The sequence below is a fragment of the Saccopteryx leptura genome, chromosome 5 (assembly GCF_036850995.1).
Source record: "Saccopteryx leptura isolate mSacLep1 chromosome 5, mSacLep1_pri_phased_curated, whole genome shotgun sequence".
Lineage (NCBI taxonomy): Eukaryota > Metazoa > Chordata > Mammalia > Chiroptera > Emballonuridae > Saccopteryx > Saccopteryx leptura.
This window is the reverse complement of record NC_089507.1, coordinates 27,804,557-27,824,375: the sequence shown is the minus strand read 5'-3', so window position 1 is coordinate 27,824,375 and position 19,819 is coordinate 27,804,557. Positions and strand designations below refer to the sequence as shown.

General features: G+C 42.8%; 1 long non-coding RNA gene across 1 annotated transcript; it reads right to left on the bottom strand.

Moving 5' to 3' along the window:
- Positions 1-4,675: 4,675 nt before the first annotated feature.
- Positions 4,676-19,147, bottom strand: LOC136406843 (uncharacterized). Its single transcript, XR_010751722.1, has 3 exons — positions 18,542-19,147; positions 7,877-7,978; positions 4,676-5,116 (listed from the first exon to the last, which is right to left on the bottom strand). It is a non-coding gene; the product is annotated as an uncharacterized lncRNA (long non-coding RNA).
- Between the last annotated feature and the right edge of the window lie 672 nt (positions 19,148-19,819).

The window sequence follows — 19,819 nt, the reverse complement described above, 5'->3', positions numbered from 1 at the left end:
TCCATTGTCTTTATTCCTTCCCACCTCCCCTTTGCCAACCTGAAAATACTTTCCTCCTCTCTTTTCTCTGCATATCAATTCATGCATATAAACGGAGGGAAGTAAACTTCACCCAAACTGCCAAACTTTTATTCCAAGTTTGGTTTCAGCTAGAATACCCAGTTCCGTATTTTATGCAAATTGGACAGAGAGGCATGTCCGCTAAGGAGGCCCAGGAGAGAATGGAGGTGAGAAATTAACTCCACTATCAGATCTGAGAGAGCTTAGGGTCAGTATCTTCCTTAGCCTTTACAACAGGAAGCTGGGTCACCTTTAAATTGAACTGATATGATAGTGAAATACTGAATAGATATAATTTTTATTTTTATTTTAATAGCTCTCTGTCCTAAATTCAGCTTCAGGCCCAAGAATAAGAAGAAGAAAAATGATATATGATGATCATTGAGAAGAAAACCCCCCAAACCAAACAGAAAAAGAAAATCAAGGACCAAGAGAAAAGCAGCACAGCAGGAGCCGCCTGAACCAACACTTCCCGTTTTGCATAACGCATTGGACCTTAAAGCAAGAGTTTCTGTACAAGCAGACACAGTTTCATTACGTCGGTCGCTCCCCTCCGGCCCTTCTGGCTGTGGGAAGCAGAAGTTCACGATATTAAAATAGCTGCCACTGTGCATGCAAGGGCACCGCCACCAGCAAAGCGTCTCTTCCTGTTGGTCCACTTCTCCAATTCTCAGGGTGGCTCTTTGCAACCCAGTTATAGGACTCTATCAGAAACCCTGACTTGGCTTTTTCTATCAGAAACTCCTGACATGGAGTGTTTGCTGCAGCATTTGGCCACTTAAGTGTTTTGTAAAATTTGCAATCAATTCCTTAATGAATCCTGATGTCAGAGAAAAAATGGACAGGGAAGAACTGTCTGATTTTCTCCACAGAATGACTATGGTGGACAGGTGTCATTCCATCGTAGTCATTCTTTAGAGGGGATTAACACACCTGTGATTACAGTATTAGAAGAAAGCTGCCCGGTTTTTTATTGGCTCTACTTAATACTTACTCCTGTCCCAAATCAGAGACAACTGGAAAAAACAGTTGGAAAGGATGAGAAAGTTGCTGAAAGCTAGAACTTTGCTGCAACATTAGGTGTCATGTGAAAGCTTGTTAGAAATGCAGAATTTAGGCCCCATCCAGGCCTACTGAAGTAGCATCTGCATTTTAACAAGACCTCCAGCACAGTAAGGGTTTAGAAGCACTGGGAAAGTATGCATTAAAGATAAACTGAGGATAAAAAGCTGTGGTATGTTTACACAATGGAATACTACAGAGCAGTATAAAAGGAAATCTTACCTTTTGTGACAGCACAGGTGAACCTGGAGAGTATTACATTAAGTGAAATAAGCCAGTCGGGAAAGGCAAGTATTGTATGACTTCACTTATATGTGGAATCTAATGAACAAAATAAACAAACAAAATAGAAACAGACTCATCATAGGTACAGAGAACAGACTGACAGCTGTCAGCGGGAAGGGAGCTTGGGGGTTGGGCGAGAAAAGGTGAAGGAATTAAGCAAGAAAAACAAAACCTTATAGACATAGTCAACAGTGTGGTAACTGCCAGAGGGAGAGGGGGTGGGGGAGGGAAAAGAGGGTAAGGGGGATAAATAGCAATGGGAGACTTGACTTTGGGTGGTGCACACACAATATAATACACAGGTGGTGTGTTACAGAATTATACACTTGAAACCGTGTAATTTTATTAACCAATGCCACCTCAATAAGTTCAATTAAAAAAAAATGAACTGAGGTCTTGCCCCCAGGGACCCGCCCTTGTGTGAAATTTTGGGTCGCAGTGACACCTTGTGGTTACTTTGGTAGTTGCTGTTAAGCTTTTCCGTGGGCAAGCTGAGTCAAAAGAGTAGTTAGTTCATTCTTCGCTGAAGGAAACAGATGACCCTTGTACTAGTGCCCAGAGGTCTCAGAATTCGGCTTCTCTCCACCATACTGTCAATTGAAGAGACATGGGCCCTTGTCCAAGGGTGCCTTCTGCTCGAGCTCAGGACAGTTAATAGGCTGAGCCCTTGTCTGCATTACAAACTACAGGGTCATTAGATTTCATTGACTGTCTTCCCACTTCATAAGATTTTTCACAAAATTCATAAGACCATAAAACTCAGAGGTACAAGGGTGATTTTAGAGATCATCTAGATAAGTGGTCCCCACCTTTCAAGGATGGAGATCATCTAATAATAATGGCTGCTATTTATTGAACATTCACTTTAAGCCTTGATTTAAGCACCTGCACACATTTAATTACTAAAATCTCACAACAATTCAGTGAGACAGGTGTTATGTTATCTCTATTTTGTAGATCCCCATCTGACAGTAATTTCATCTGTAATATTTGTTGGTTGAGAAAAATCTATGCTAACAAGAAACTGTTATAATGAATCACTAACTCTTGAAAATGAAATTGCATTGAATTAAATGCTATCACTTCTATATATATTTAGGGAAGAATAGAGAGGTTACATGAGATATGTTATCTACCCAGCCTCAAACTGTGATTGAGGCACATACAGACTTGGGGCCTCTTACAACAGTTCCAAGGCTCTCCAAAATATTCACAGCCCACAGTCCGGGAACCCTCAATGTAGAAGAAGCACATCCCAAATGCTTTATCAATGCCATACTGTACAATTGTGACCACAGCTGATTTCATTTGGCCTCTGATGTTTAGCAGGATCAGGGCTACCTTGGCCTTGGATGAGAGACTTTTGGGGAATAGGAAACTGACTTCAAAGAAGTTGCCCATGATTATACTTCTAGCTTAAAAAGCTACACTACAAAACAAACAGACTCCACACGATCAATCTCTCCTTTATGTTCTTCAACCTGTACACAATAGGAAGAATAATTTTCCTAAAACAGTTTTATTTGAGTTATTTCCCAACTCAAAATTACCTCCAACTATGTCCAGCTGGTTATGTGAGATAAAGCCTAGTCTAATTACCTAGGGTTTCAAAGCAAAATCAATACCGAATAACTGGCTTGTTGCTACTCCCTTCATGTCCCTGGTGCTCTGTCTAGACTATTTCTCTTGTCCTCTGTGTTGCCAGTGAAGAATCATGGCCTCAGAGGAGACTTCTAGGAGCCTAGTTAGTGGCTAAGACGACTCTCCCTGGGAAGAAGCATCCATTGATTACCGGTAAGTCACTGGGAATGCAGAGTTAGGTCCTACACAGATATAGAAAAACAGTTCAGGCTACACAGATATAGAAAAACAGTTCTGGCAAGTACCAGTTAGATGGCCACCTTTCAAGACGAAACACAAGCTAACTATGAAAAATATCATGACTGAGTTGACCAAATGAGTGTACATGTTGGTAGGTAGTAACTTCTACAGGACCTTGTTAGAAGAAATAACATAATCAGAAGCTTGCTTGGTCAACATAAGTCTTGCCCACTTTTTTATTTTATTTTTATTTTTTGTATTTTTCTGAAGCTGGAAACGGGGAGAGACAGTCAGACAGACTCCCACATGCACCCGACCGGGATCCACCCGGCACGCCCACCAGGGGCGACGCTCTGCCCACCAGGGGGCGATGTTCTGCCCCTCCGGGGCGTGGCTCTGCCATGACCAGAGCCACTCTAGCGCCTGGGGCAGAGGCCAAGGAGCCATCCCCAGAGCCCGGGCCATCTTTGCTCCAATGGAGCCTCGGCTGCAGGAGGGGAAGAGAGAGACAGAGAGGAAGGAGGGGGTGGGGGTGGAGAAGCAAATGGGCGCTTCTCCTATGTGCCCTGGCCAGGAATCGAACCCGGGTCCCCCGCACGCCAGGCTGACGCTCTACCGCTGAGCCAACCGGCCAGGGCCAAGTCTTGCCCATTTTTTGTTTCTCCCTGCCCAGTATCAATATCCTCTTCCTAAAAGCATATTTCCTCTTGAGGCATTCTTTCTTCCCACTGGAATAGTCTGGGAGAGAAGACTTCAGCACTAGCTAGTCAGTGGTGAGATTCAAATAATTTAACAACCAGTTCTTTGCTCTAGTGACCATTTTAAGTATAAAAAAAGATATACCAAAAGGTAGTTTATTATTTCATGCATTTAATACTTAAGAACAATAAAAGAGGGTATACAAAACTAGATTATGTTACAAGAAAGGACTTTAAAATATTAATGAAAAAATATTAAATAATACCTGACCAAAATACAGCAAAACTGTTATATAAGATATTTCTATATTGCTTCTTTTTTTTTTTTTTTTTAAATTTTTATTTTATTTTTTATTTTTGGCAGAGACAGAGAGAGGAACAGATAGGGACAGACAGACAGGAATGGAGAGAGATGAGAAACATCAATTCTTCGTTGCGGTTCCTTAGTTGTTCATTGACTGATTTCTCATATGTGCCTTGACCACGGGGGGCTACAGCAGACCGAGTGATCCCTTGCTCGAGCCAGCGACCTTGGGCTCAAGCTGGTGAGCCTTGCTCAAACCAGATGAGCCCGCGTTCAAGCTGGCGACCTCGGGGTCTCGAACCTGGGTCCTCCACATCCCCGTCCAATGCTCTATCCACTGCGTCACCGCCTGGTCAGGCTCTATATTGCTTCTTGATGGGCATCTTCACTTGCAATTTTTTCACCTATGGACAGATTGACCATTACTACAGGCATTTCATGTGCAGATGAACATGAAAAAAAGTAAGTAATGTACATTTGTGATTTCCATATTGGGCAGCTGACCAGGTGCCCACCTTAGAGAGAACTCTGATTACAAGTGCCATTTTAACAATCGGTTCACTGAACTCAACAAAAACTTAGGTGCCGGTTCTGCTGAACCGGTGTGCACCGGCCGTATCCCACCATCATTGCTAGTTAGGAGAGAGGTGGCTCAAGCCCCTAAGAACAGTAGGCAGTTACATGCTCTCTTCCTGGTATCTGACTCTTGATCAGAGAATTAAGAAATAGAAAACAGTTCTGTTTTGTCCCAGAAGTGGTGCCCTGGCCTTTGACAGCTTGCTTTTCAACTTCTTAATGCTCTTGAAATCCTATCCTCCAGAAATATTCTTGATCCTGCCTGTTTCCAAGCCTTCACTTCTTATTGATTCTGTGAGTACCCAACATCCTTAAAAAAAACACACCAAAAAACACCTTTTGATTAAATTAACATGCTTGTCCGCTATTGCTAGAATATATTGTATAAAGAACAACTCTCAAAATCGCAGTGGTGAATACCAACCAAATTTTCTTTTCCTACCACAGTCCTGTTGGTTGACTTCAGGCATGAGTAGGTCTGCTCCAAGTACTTTTCATTGGAAGACAGCAGCAGCAACTCAGAGCATGCTCTTCCCATGATAGATGGTAAAGGGCAAGGTAAACCACAAAGCATCTGTAATCTCAGCTTCAGTATCATATATGTTCTGCTACATTCCGTTGGCCAAAGCTAGTCCCACAGTCAAGCTCACACTCAATTGTGTGAAGATAGGTATTCTGCCTACTCTACAAGTAGACATTCAAAGTCACCATAGAAAGGGCATTGCTGTGAGAGTCAGGGATCCAATTCTGAGGTTTTGCTAATGGCTGATTACTTGTCTCAGCACTATTTCTTGCATGATTCATCCTATTCCCACTGATCTGCAAGGCCACCTTTGTCGTATCAAGTTACCAGAAATGTAGACGTGTCCTTCTGGACTCTCTAGTCTGTTTCATTTTTCCACTACTCAATCCTTGTACTGGTACTGCACTTCTTAATTATTTGCTCTTTAATCTTCATTTGGAATTAACTTGTCAAGTTCCACATATACACACTAAAAATATTAATCAATATTTTGTTTGAAATTTCTTTGGATTAAAAATTAATATGGAGGGAAAAGGTTTTCAAGATAATGAATCTTCCTCTCCATAAACATGAAATATCTCTTCATTTATTTAGGGAGACTTTAATTACATTCAATAAAAATATTATGATTTTCTTCTTAAAGGTTATATACATCATTTGTTAGACTTATTTTTGATATTTTATTTTTATGCAGTTATACATGATATAAGTGTGATCTTTCAAAAATATTACATCTTTTTACCTGAACAGGCAGTGGCACAGTGGATAAAGCATTGGAGTAGGATGCGGAGGACCCAGGTTTGAAACCCCGAGGTCGCCAGCAGGAGTGTGGGCTCACCAACTTGAGCATGGGGTGGCTGGGCTTGAGCGTGGGATCATAGATATGACCCCATGGTTGCTGACTTGAGCCCAAAGGTTGCTGGCTTAAAGCCCAAGGACACTGGCTTGAACCCAAGGTCGCTGGCTTGAGCAAGAAGTCACTTGCACTGCTGTAGCCCCCCACCCCCATCAAGGCAGGCACATATGAGAAAGTAGTCAATGAACAACTAAGGTGCCGCTACAAAGAATTGATGCTTCTCATCTCTCAACCTTCCTGTCTGTCTGTCCCCTCTGTCCCTCTCTCTGTCTCTGTCACACACACAAAATTACATCTTTTAACTATATTTGGAAGTGTATAGAATACAAATATTCTATACACTTTGTATGTTGATTTCAAAGCCAGCAATCTGTATGACAAATAGCTAACGTTTATATAATTCTGACCATGTGCCAGGTGAGCATTTTATATGGATGGAATGCATTCAATCTCACAATGACTATGAAGGAAGTGCTATTATAACTATTTATAGATGAGGGAACTTTAAAGTCCAGAGAAGTTCAGAGAAGTTAAGTAAATTATTTGAGATCATAAGTGGAGAAGCCAGGATCCAAACTCATTTTCTAATATACGAGGCAAAAACCATACACTATATTCACCTCTTGTTAACCTCTTGCATTAATTCTAATCACTTGTCTGTTTCTGCTCTTAGGTTTCCCATGCAAACAACAAAAACAATAAGTACTTTCAAAATCACCTAGCAAACACATGGTTAAGGCCTGAATAAAGCAGAGCAGAGTGGATGTGTGTGTTGGAAACTTCATGAACAGCAGCTTTCTCAAAGCTAATGGAGTTCACAAACCCTTGGGATGGCTGGTGTACTTCCCCGGGAGCAAGGAATTTCAGGCATTGCAGCACTAGCCAGTTAGGGCATCCTCAGAGAGGCCTGCAGGCTCCAGGGAGGCCTGAATAGGGAAAGAGGCCCAGGCTGAAGCCCAAAGGTGTCAAATGACAGGCCGGCCCCTTCCTCACCCTCCGCTCCCGGATTGGGGCTGAATCAAAGGGCCATTCAGGCCCCTCCCTGTCCCAGACTGAGGCCACTGGGGCCATCCCCTGAGGCTGACACGCTACAATCCCACAGGCTGGGCTTCAGTTCCAAACAGGCTTGTGTTTGAAACCCCAATCTATAATACTTGGCTCTGGTTTTACACACATTACTTTCCTAGTGCTGGAAAAAAAAAGAAAGAAACCAACAACAAAAAAAAGGAATTAGAAGAATGAAAGTGAGAGGTCTTGAGCGATGGGAATTCTTTTTCCAGTCTAGTGAATGAGGTTAATGAGTGGAAAAATAAAACTATACTCCTTGAAGGGTCTTTGGAAGGGTTACCAGGCCACAATAATTAAAAGCAAATTAAAAGGCTGTATCATTCATTCAGCTTCAACCGCCTGTCTCAGCCTTGACAAAACTAAATATAATCAGGGCAGTGGGGGAGGGGGGCCTGCGTCTCCCAGATGTGGGGTGGTGATGATTAAGAAGTAAGGGAACCCACTTCTATTTCTCCCTGTGGCCCCCCAAATGCTAATTAATAAATTAGGGAATCGATTTAGTGATAATATTCGAAAACCTCGCCACAAATTGGACATTTGTTGACACATCTCAAAGGAATGTTTTCTAGTGCTTTACATAGTGTTAAAACAAAATGAAAAAACAACAGCAACAACAAACCAACCTTGGGTCTGGGTCATCTTGAGTTCTCTGGCTCTCAGTTTCCTCTCGGGAAAATGGAGGTGCAAACTAGATCAGTTTTTTCCTAACAGTGCTCTCCTGAGGCCTCTCTGAAGCCTGGAACAGGTAGAAAAACGAAAAATGGAAATATTTATTGAGCAATTTAGCCCATATCTACTTCTGTCATCTTTGACCTTAGACTATTTTCGACACAATCTGGTTGAGCAGTTCATGCTAAGGAGCTTATTTCTGGGCCATGCTAACTCTATAACAATTCCAGCTGACTCCAAAGGTCAGAGCCACTGCCTCTGCACTGGTTTGGTCCATTTTGCCACCTAGTAGGGGGTATGAAAGGTTCTTGCTAGCATCATGTCTTCTTCAAGGAGACCGAGGAAGCCTTGTGGCAGGTGAGTACCTATCCGCTCTGTGGTGATGCCTTGAGGAGATAGTCCTATAGCCTGTGTTGCAGTGAGAACCCTCAGATATACATCTCTATTTCCACAAATGCAGATGAGATTTTGTATAAAATTCTGCAACAATTTCCTTGTAAAATCTTTCTCGAGCTCCAAAGTTGAGTTATGACGCCATTTTTATGTTTTCCAAAAACACCCTGGTTATTCACTACGGTAGAACTTAAAATTGTGTTATTGCCTGCCACCCAATCTTCATGTACCATTTCTGTGGTCTTGTGGTCAGAAACCAGGCTTTTTACTAGGAATCCTCAGAACCTAGCAAAGTCACTGCTATACAAAGGTGATTGTATTTTTCAAAAATAGCAAGAGTACTATTTCCAGTTTCAAGTGTTCTTCCACAAACTTTCCACTCCCCATCACGAGGAGGAATCTATTTCCCCACCCCTGAGAACCAGGATGGAGGGAGGGAAGACTGCTTCAGTCAAGAGAATGCCGCACAACGCCTAACTTCCAAGGCTAAGATTATAAAAATCAACAAGGCTTCTGCCTGATGCTCCCTCATGGACCTCTTGGCCTTAAATAAATAGAGTCAGATCCCCCCACCCCCCCCCCACCCCCCCCCAGCAAAATGGGTTTATTAAAAAACCACGAAGATTTTAAATTCTGGACAAGCAGTTTGAGGGCGCCAGTCCAGACAAACAAAGGAGGAGAATCCTCTTTTACGGACTTCCCTCAAGGGGCTGTTGTAAATCAAGAGTCCATTGGAGGAAACTGAAAGCTCAAAGTATAGTGACTTTCCATTGGCTGAGCTATGGCAGTCTCCCATTGGCTGAGCTGTTACTGGTGTGGAGGAATCCTTTCTTCCTTTTCCTGTGGCAGTCAAGTAGTGTCACCTCCTGTGGCGATGCAAGGTACCGTGTCTTCCTGTTAGGGCCAGTGTGTGCCATTGTCTGACCTGTCTGAAGGTTCTGTCTTCCAGCCTCCCGGTTCCATTTTACAAATTTCATTTTTTTTTACATTTTATTTCATTATCATTTTATTTTATTGATTTTTAGTGAGAGAGGAATGGAGAGAGGGAGAGAGAGCGAGTGAAGCATTGATTCGTTGTTCCACTCATTCCTGCCACCTTGGTTGATTCTCGTATGTGCCCGACCCCGGGTGGAACCCGCACCATGAGCATCTCCCCACGCCTGCCCACGTCGCTCTAAGGGACTGAGCTAACCTGCCAGGGCCCGGAGTCCATTTTCAATTCGGTTTCCGTTTATTGATTTTCACAGGACACTCACCCTCTTAGAAGTCGGCCACCACTCTGGGAGGAAGTCTGGACTAAGCGGCGCGGAGAGCGGGCATGCCCCCGACCCCGACAGCCGGCTTCAAGCACCGGGTGAGTGGAGGACCTTCGGACAGGCCCCCCAGCCTTCAAACCCTCCAGCCGGGCCACCCCCCGGGGAGGCGGAGACCAGCTGTCCCAACCTCTGGGCCGCAGAACCCGGGGCCGAAACAAATGGACGTTGGTACTGCCCTCAGGCTTGGGGCCTTGGTCACACCGACGCTGTGATGGGAGCGGTGGTCAGTGACAGACCCCGAGTACACGGGGCGTGCCGGCCACGGCTTCTGTTGGGCCCCTGGCCCCGGAGCGCGGAACCGAGAAGAGCTAGGCTAGGAAATGGGTGGAAGTGTCTTAAATTTCTCCAAAGTTTAAAGTATAAACGTCTACTATTCTATAGCAGACATACTAGGAGTCTTTTAAAAATCAAGTTTCTGTCAAGCCATGAAAAGACAGGGGAGAAATTTAAATGCATATTACCACTAAACGAAAGAAGCCAATCTGAAAAGCTTACAGATTGTGTGATTACAACTAATATGATGTTCTGACAAAGGTGAAACGATGGAAAAAGTAAAATATAGTCTATGCTGCCAGGGGTGGAAGTGGCGTGAATCGGCAGAGCACCGGGGGTTTTTAGGGCACAAGGCTAGTCAGTGTGACGCTCCAGTGGTGGATGCCTGGTGTCATCCGTTCGTCCAAACCCATCACGTACAGCACTGAGAGTGCACCCCAGTGTGAACGGCAGGCTTTGGGTGACAATGCTGTGTAAACGCTGGTTCCCAGCCTGGAACATACTCTGGCAATAATGGTGGGGGACCTGTGTCTGGGTGGGGGCAGGGGGACATGGGAAACCTCTGTACTTTCTAGTCAATTATTCTTTCTTTCCACTTGAGTTGCTGCGAACCTAAAACTGCTCTAAAAAGAAAGGCTATTTTTTTTAAAGGTTCATTGAAATAAGGTCATTATTTAAGATCTTAGGGATTCTCCCCTCTCCTCAACCCCCTCACACATCAACGGTGCAATCATGGGTGCGAGTTTTATAGTGTTTGCTTCTCTGCACTGGAGCTGGAGGGTCAGGTCTGACAAGGTACAGCAGGGGTTACTTCACCTCAGGACACATTCTTTTCCTCCTTTCTTTTTTTGGTGGAAGCATGTTATCTGGGAGCTGATCTGCTTCTAACAGAACTTAAGGAGTGTTCTGTTTTTGTCGTGACAGTGAAAAAACTTCAGCCTTAAAAGGCATGGAACTAAAAGGATAGCTTAGGAGGAGATTAAAACAAGGACCCCAGGGCAGTTTGAATAATGAAATGAATTAAGCATTCATTATTCTTTGTTTCTCTTGCTAGCATTTATTAATTAGCAACTGTTTTCCATAAAAATATCAGTAGGATCATCATCCTTAGAACTGACCAGAATAAATGTGATGTTTAATTGTGTGTTTTAATTAAACCTAGATGTTGTCATTTCATTTATTGTTATGTCTGTTTGTTTAATAGACTTTTCCTCAGAAAATACAGCAGGAGACTACGTAGTTCCCAGTGTGGATGGAAAGTGATTGCACAGGGCTTTCATAGTTTTAAAAACATCTGTAAAGTTGATTACTGATGTTTTTGGTTTAAGTTGTCTTTAATCTGATTTATATGCATGTGGGTATGTGCACACACTTGCTAATCATCTTGGAAGAAGAGTGGTTGTTGGCTATACCACAGAATCTTCCAACCTCTATGAAAGGGGGATTTGATGGCAGTTTAGTTGGGCCAGGGATCTGCAGGACAGGGAAGTATATCCCCAAAAGCCAAGGCTGGCAAGAAGAAAGGTGAGAGATGCTTTCTGTGAGTTTTCTACATTGAATTGATTATAACAGGTAAACTCTTTTTATAAATTAAGAGTAATGTATTCTGAATATGCATTTGTTAACTAGTTTTTTAGTTTCATCAACATCCAGCATGTACAAAGGTTAACAACTCAAATGGTTTTATAAAGCTTCTATTGAAAACCAGCACTCTCCTACTTACCTTTTCCATCCCTGATTTCCTCTCCACAGGGGCAATTACTTCTCTTTCTTCAAGCTGTTTCTTATGGAGTTTGTCTCCCTATTTCTAAATTATGTGCTTATATTGTTATTTTTCATATCCTTATCTGTAAAGTGAGTTTAAAAATCTCAGAATTTAGTGTGAGCACTAAAGAGAATGTAGAAAAAGCACTTCTATCAGTGCCAGGCACTGTTGTTATATTAACTTTGCAGTTTTAGTTATTATTTATAGTCTTTAGTTATGATTTATAGTCTTCCTACTATAAAAAAGGTTATGTTACAATACACCCTTTATACACATGCATACAGAGACAACCCCCCCCACCAGCTGGCCATTATTTTTCTATCATAAGTATTTAAGATCAATGTTTAGTGTTTACATTATTTTAACCTTGAAAACCTATAGGTGAGCCATATGAAATATTATTATGTTTTCTTCTCCACACTGGACTTAATCAGTATCTCCTTATTTTTCCCCCTTGTTCATTTGCTTACTATGATTCTGACACCGATTCCGATGTGTGTGCTTTTTCCCACACCATCAAGCAATTCTCCGGCACCAGCTGGGAATGCTATAATTCAGTTCAGTGCTGACACTGCCTATCTGGAGGTGGCAACAGATTCCACAGGACTCAGTCCCTCAAAACTGCCCCCTACCCATCCCACTTCACATGCCAGTCACAAGCCCAAGCTGTCACCTGTTCTTCTGAATGACTGGCTCTAAATCGGAGGTTCCCACGACCTCTTCCTTGGGTATAATTAACTTTCTAGACCAGCTCACAGAACTCAGAAACCTTTTACTTACTAGATTACTAGTTTATTATAAAGGGATATAACTCAGGAACAGCCAGATGGAAGAGAGCACAGGGTAAGGTATGGGAAAGGGGTACATAGCTTTCATGTGCTGTTAAGTGGGCCACTCTCCCAAATCTCCATGTGTCCACCAACCTGGAAGCTCTTTGGACCCTGCCTTTTTGTTTTTGTATGGAGGTTTCATGACATAGTCATAATTGATTAAATCAGTGACCATTGGCAATTAATTCAACCTCTAGCTCTTCTCCCCTCCCCAGAGGTTAGGGTGTAGGAACTAAAAGTTCTAACCCCTTAATCACATGGTTAGCTCCCCTGACAACCAATCCCCATCCTTATATGACTGAGAGGCTTCCCAAAAGTCACCTCATTAACATAAATAAAAGACACCTTTGTCACTCTGACCACTAGGAAATTCCAAGAAATTGGGATAAAGACCAAATATAGTATATTCCTTACTATAAATCACAAAAGCATGCTTAGCTTTCTATGTACCAGCTACTTAAGTCATTCCTAAAATCTCCACTAGGAAAGTAAATTCCTCTGAACATGTTATAATAATGTAAACTTTTTGGAAGAAGATATCCTTTCTGGAGTTCTCTCTGCTTGCTGCAATCTGGACTAGCTGTTCTGCTACACAACTGTTACCCTGGAATTTCCTTTTACTATCAACTTCAAAATTCCTTAATGTTTTCTTCTACATTGGATAATTTATTTTTCTTCCACAATATATTCTTTTGTACTTTACACTTTCATTTTGAGTGAGCACATCTTTTGGTAGCTTCCAGATCGTGAATCTCTAAAAATTTATTTCACTGTCATATATGATTGATAGTTGGGCTAGGTATAGAATTCTAAGTTTAAAATATTTTTTATTAAAAAAAATTTTTTTTCTCTTAGAAATTTGAAGGCATTTCTCTTCTAGCTTCCAGGGAAGCTATTGAGAAATCTGCTGTTTTATCTTTTGAAGATTTTCCTCCGCTCTAAGTGTGTTTAGAATCTTCTCTTTGTCCTTCCAATGCTAACATTTTGTGATGATGTGTATCTTGGTGTGAGACTTTTTAAACCCATTATACAGGGGACTCAGCAAGACCTCTCAATATGAAAACTCATGTCCTTCAGTTTTGAGGAATTTGTATTCTTTGTCCTTTCTTTCTGGAACTCCTATTTTATTTGAATATTATTATTCTTGGTCTGGTCTTCAAATTTTCTTATTTTTTAATATTTTTTTATCTTCAATATTTCTTCTGCTTTCCAACTTTTTAAATTGTATTTTGCATGTCTGTTGTCATCACTTTAATTTCTAAGAGCTCAATTTTTGGTCTCTCAATGAGCCTCATATGATTTCCTAAATTTCTTCTCTTTTTTCCTCTGAGCATATTAAGTACAGATTTTTGAAGTTTTCTTCTGCTCCTTGTGTTATTTCTCTTTTTATCAAGCTCTTTAAAGAGTATTGTTTTGATCTCAGATTTTTTTTAAATGAAAAATATATTCTCAGATGTTTGGTCAACCTTAGCAGCCATCTTATATATAAGAGTGAAGTACTAAAAACCTAATTGGAAGCTGTGGTGTATATGTATGTACACACCCGACTGTGGATTCATTATTAAAATAGACTACCTGAGCTGTTTCTTAACCAAAGTAATACATATGTTATATACAGTATATGGAAGTGTTTAAAAGTAAATTTAGACACTGAAATAACCATCTCTATCACATTCTAATTAATGACCTGAAAAAATTACTTAACACAAGGATTGTTGGGTCAATAAAATAAAATAATGTATGTAAAGTATTTAGGATTGTGCCTTACATACTAATAGCAACTAGTAAATGGAAGCTACTATTATAAGCTAAATACTTCATGCCACTGTATATCTTTCACTTTTCTCTCAGAAAGCCCTGATTCTGTCTATGTTGTGGTAAAAATGGAGAGATGGAACTAAGGTCCACCTGGGTATACTGAATTCTATCATATAACAGGGACTGCATTGCCACAGTTAAATGGCAGGCCCTCAGCTTACACACAAGGAAAATGATTCTCCTCAGTATTCCCAGGGGTGATTCATGATAATCCAGCATAGTAAAGACTGATGTATAAATCAAACTTTCAATTATAAATCATAATGAAAATATAGCTACCAAGTATATTGGATATTTAACTTCCTATGAGCAAGTGATGATTTCTTTAGTGTGGGTTCATTTTATGCACTGGATACATTCCTGAATACTTTGCATTATTCAAGACTCATGAAATTCAAAGCAAATTTTCCCACATTAATAAATTTCAACTATGGCTGAATATGTTTCCAGAGCACATAAATCGACACCCATTGGCATGGAGCTTCCTTTTAATGGTACTTTTCATTTCCTCAGCATGATCTCCGATATTTTGCAGAAATGAATCTGCTAAACTGCAAGCATATTATATCATAATGACTGTTAAGTCTTCTCCAGAACCTTTTTATGCACCTAAAGTCTGGAATAAATGCATTGCTTTTTATTCTTTTCTGCACTACCACAGTATCAATGCTCAGGTGACATTGTCACGGGACATTTAAAAAAGTATTTTAAAGGATAATAACTGTGCACTTGTCACCAAAATCACTTGATGAAGTTCTGAGCCATGAGGAGGGCAGTATATAGTTCATGAGAAAGAAAAAAGGAATTTCTGTTTTAGAACCAAAGTGAACACAGTTTGCAGTTCTCTTGTCTGAGCAGTCTGGGATTGAGCAATTCTTGACTTCTTTTTTTTAATTTTGGGAGACTACCATGGTTTCTCCTTTTGAGAGCAAAGTGAGACCTTGTGAATGTTTTGTATTTCACATTTGAACTAGATTAATCAAAGAGAGAATGTATTGGCTTATAGAATCAAACTACTAAAATGGCCGGGAAGGAATATCTTTAAAGATCCAGGGACATCTAAATTGTCAAATCTCTTTCTTTTCCTCTGCTCTTCTCTGCATGCTGCCTTCATTCTCCGGCTGTCTCCATGAGGCTGCGGGCATGATGCTAGACCCCAACACACTTTCTTTCATCCTTATAGCCTTGTAACTGGAGAACCAAGAGCTTCTTAGTTGATTCAAGAAGAATGCTAACAGACTCTCCTTGGATTACATGACCTTCCCATCCTTAGCCCCTGATTCTGAGGAGAGAAGGAAATATGATTGAGCCCACCTGGAGCATGTACCCATCTCTAGCCAATGGGTCTGAGGGTACTGGGACTGGCACGGTTGAAATGGGAGAGGAGTGGATCTCCAAAGAAGAGGAGAGAACAACCAAAGCTTGTCACAGAAGGGCTTTGGGCATGTTTGCAGCTTGAGGTGCAGCTGAAAGTTTGGTTTCCTGCAAGCTTGCCTGGGAGCCAGTGTCCCTATTGGAGGTCTAACATGAGCTTTTGCTCGTGTTCCTAGCTGCTGAAAATGGGTTGTGGCAGGGACTTCACGCCTTTACCAAATTCTTTCTTTTTTTCCTGGGCATAGTTAAACTACATCTTGCAGCCTCCCTTGAAGTATTGATGAAGTAACTGAGCTCTTGCCAAGGGAATGTGACTGGAAGGGATGTGTCCCCTTCCGAGTTTGACCGATGAGACCTCCCATCTTCCATGCCCTTTCCCTTACCGCCAGCTTGATGCAGATAGGCAGCTGGAGGTCACACTGACGGTGGTGGAACCACAAGATGGAAGGAGCACAGGCTCCTGAATCTCTGCTCGGAGCAGAGGCAGCCGTTCATTAGGAAATCCACTTTAGACTTTATGTGAGGGAGCCATGAACTTCTCTTGCTAGAGTGATTATCCATTTCAGGGTTTGTTACGGCAGCGCTGCCTAACCAACAGATAAACTTTCCTCACTTTTTTCATCTCCTTCATTGTTGTTTTCCCAAATAGCTGCAGGCGAGTGCTGGACCCGGCACCCCTGGGAGTGTCCTAGCTCTGCAACTAGCTTCACTTGTCACTTCAAGCAAGTCATCCAACCTCTTTGAGCTGCAGTTTTCTTATCTGTAGAATAATCATGCCTACTTTACAAGGCTCTTATGAAGTTGGAACTATACAGGGTATCTAAAACTGCTCTAACTGCAGATTCTAGATGTTGATAGTATTTTTTTTTCTTTTTCCAAACTGCCACAAGGTCGCTTCATCCAAATGACTTCCCTTTTGGTTCTGGCTGCTTTGGAAAATATCTTATCAGCTAGGAGATTCTTCAGTCTCAGAAAAAAGTTTTTCTGGCTCAGAACACTAAATGACGTCCTTGGGTTGTGGCAACTGCTGTTGCCGTAGGTCCTTCTTTCTACCAGGAGGTGAGTGTCAGCAGGTATTAGACAGTAGCCTCTCGCTCTGCCTCTCTGGAACCCCCCAAGTGGGAACAGTTCTCAGCTCCAGGCACACAGTCCTCTGCTTCTCTTACTCATTTACTTATTTACTCACTCATCCACACACTCATTCATTTGTTTGTCTGTTGATACATGTGTCTATCTGCTTCTCCATTCATCCATACAACAAAAAGGTATTGCATGCCAACTCTGTGCTGGAGATACAGAAGTGAACGGGAAAGGCATATCCTCGCTCCCATAAAGCCCCCATTGTAAGGAGAGGTCAGGGAAGAGGGTGGTAACGGGGGCCAGTACAGTGTACTGTGCTGCAGAGGATGCACAAGCAGTGATGCCAAGCGTACGTTTTCCCAGGCAAAAGGATGGCAAAGCTTTTCCTACCACAACTACGAGCTGCCCCTGAAATGAAGCAGTGAGGTCTTCCAGTCATTGACTACATCATCACTAGCACCCCCCACCACACCTCCCTATCTAAGCCCCACCCTGACCAACTTCCAAACTTCTGTGTAGCCCCAAAGCTATCAAAACCCCCTACATGCCTCTCTGCCTCCCCAACATCACCACCATTGCACTCGATGGGTCACAAACATCTTTAGGTCATTCTGGATGTACGAATGTATGTATATATGGTCTTAAAAATGGTCACTATATAGCAGGTGCCTTAAAATGTAATGTATAGATATGTATATGTTTGCATACATACATAGAGATACATGTGTATAATTTCCAAATTTCCAAGAAACCGTTGGTGGTTGTCTGTTGTTACCTCAGACACCAGACTTTATTAAATTTCCCCAAAAGCAGAAATAAAAGGCAGCCTACAGCTGCTTACTTTGCTATCATAGTAAGCCAACAGACCTAACAAAAGTTGGAGGTACCTGGTTCATACAAAATTATTCAACCGTTTTCCTTTCAGAAAGCCTTATTATTGAAATGTTAATGATTTCTTTCTTTCCTCTGGTGCCTAGAATAATGTGTCCGTGTCATACACGCCAAACTGTGAATGACTGACAGGAATTGAATATTTACTGAGGGGTGGGTTAGGTTAGGAGATCTATTTTATATACAGCGTTATCTCCACCCTCCAGTAGTATATGCCTGTTAATGACTCCCATATTGTTAGGATTTTTGATGGCCATGAGTGACCCTTAAAGTTGAGAAAGAAGAAGGAAGCTTTTTCTTAGATTCTATTAATAACAACAATGAGAATAAGGATGCTTAGCAGTAATCAGCACATATGTAATCATGTAATATATAATTAACAATTATAATACTCATTTACACATGTTTATTTATGTCTCACCACTGCTCTGTGAGATTGGTTCTAATGTTTTCCTGCTGATATTACAGATGAAGAAGGTGAGGCACAGAGAGGTTTAATGACCTGCCCAAAGTCACACAGCAGTGGCAGAGACAGAATTTGAACCCAGGCAGTCTGGCTCTAGAGTTCACCCTCTTTACCACTAAACCGTGTTGCTTTGAATTACTCTTATGGAACCCAGTCCTGGAAGAGCCAACTGAGAGGAGCAGGAGATGTCCCAACACCCCTCAGAAGACCCCTGCCTCTGAACTCGAAGCCCCAAGTCTCTGGGCACCCTTCTCAGCAGGGGGCGCCCCCAGTCCACATTTTCCGGGTTCTCTCTTAACCACAGATACCTTGGCAACTTAGATCCAGAATTCCTGACCTTCATTAGGAAAAACCCTGATCCTAAAACGTTATCATTCTTGAAGTGCTTATAGTGTACTAATCAAAGGACTTACCCAATACATGGAAATAGTCAGTGATCCAGTACATTTCTTGGAGGACCTGCAGTAGGTGTTGATAACCACGAGCCCAGTAAACTTGCATAGGCGCCAAGCTTACAGCTGCACTCCCTGACTCCAGACACAGCACACAGACCTGAGAGGTGGGGGTTTTCTTACCACACTCAGAAAGCATGCTGTTCAGGCTAGCCCCAGCTCTGGGGGCAGCCTGGAATGGACCCATCCCCCCACCTGTTTACAAGGTGAGGGGGCCCATGCTGTGCTCACTGCATTGCCCCTTTGGAACTTGTGCTGAGGTGTTTTCTCTCTAGAGACCTTTGTCACATTCTTTGCAGGAAATTAGCTCAGGGGAGCAACCCAGAAGGTCAAACTTCAACCTGCACCTCAGGCAGCAATGTAGGAGACCAAGTTTTGCAGGATTTGTAACTTTCGCGGTGGTGGGAGGAGGAGAACGGCGCAGCGAGGGTCTCCGGGCCCTCCCTCCACACGTGCACTCCGTGACAGAGGCCGGGTGAGGGGCCCCCCTGCTCACACTGGGCCGGGCATAGGCGTGCTCGAGTGCCCCGCGCCGCAGCTTTCCCCAGCACACTCTTCCCTCCCCCAGCAGCCTCACGGCCTCTCCCAGAGACCCCTTTTCTGTACACAGGTTAGTATTAGAAACCCGATTCAGAATGAAATGAGAGGGAAAACAGAGAGGGAGGAACTGAAGAAGATTGTCGGGGTCAGATTCTAGTTCTGTGGGCGGAGCAGCTCCAGCGCAGGCTCTCACGTGTGAAATGAAGACCATAAAACCCACAGGGGGCACAGCCAATGACTTAACTCAGGTAAAGCTTGTAAAGCTTTTTTTTTCTTTCTTTTTTTTTTTTTTTTTTTGCATTTTTCTGAAGCTGGAAACAGGGAGAGACAGTCAGACAGACTCCCGCATGCGCCCGACCGGGATCCACCCGGCACGCCCACCAGGGGGCGACACTCTGCCCACCAGGGGGCGACGCTCTGCCCACCAGGGGGCGATGCTCTGCCCATCCTGGGCGTCGCCATGTTGCGACCAGAGCCACTCTAGCACCTGAGGCAGAGGCCACAGAGCCATCCCCAGCGCCCGGGCCATCTTTGTTCCAATGGAGCCTTGGCTGCGGGAGGGGAAGAGAGAGACAGAGAGGAAAGTGCGGCGGAGGGGTGGAGAAGCAAATGGGCGCTTCTCCTGTGTGCCCTGGCCGGAATCAAACCCGGGTCCTCCGCACGCTAGGCCGACGCTCTACCGCTGAGCTGAGCCAACCG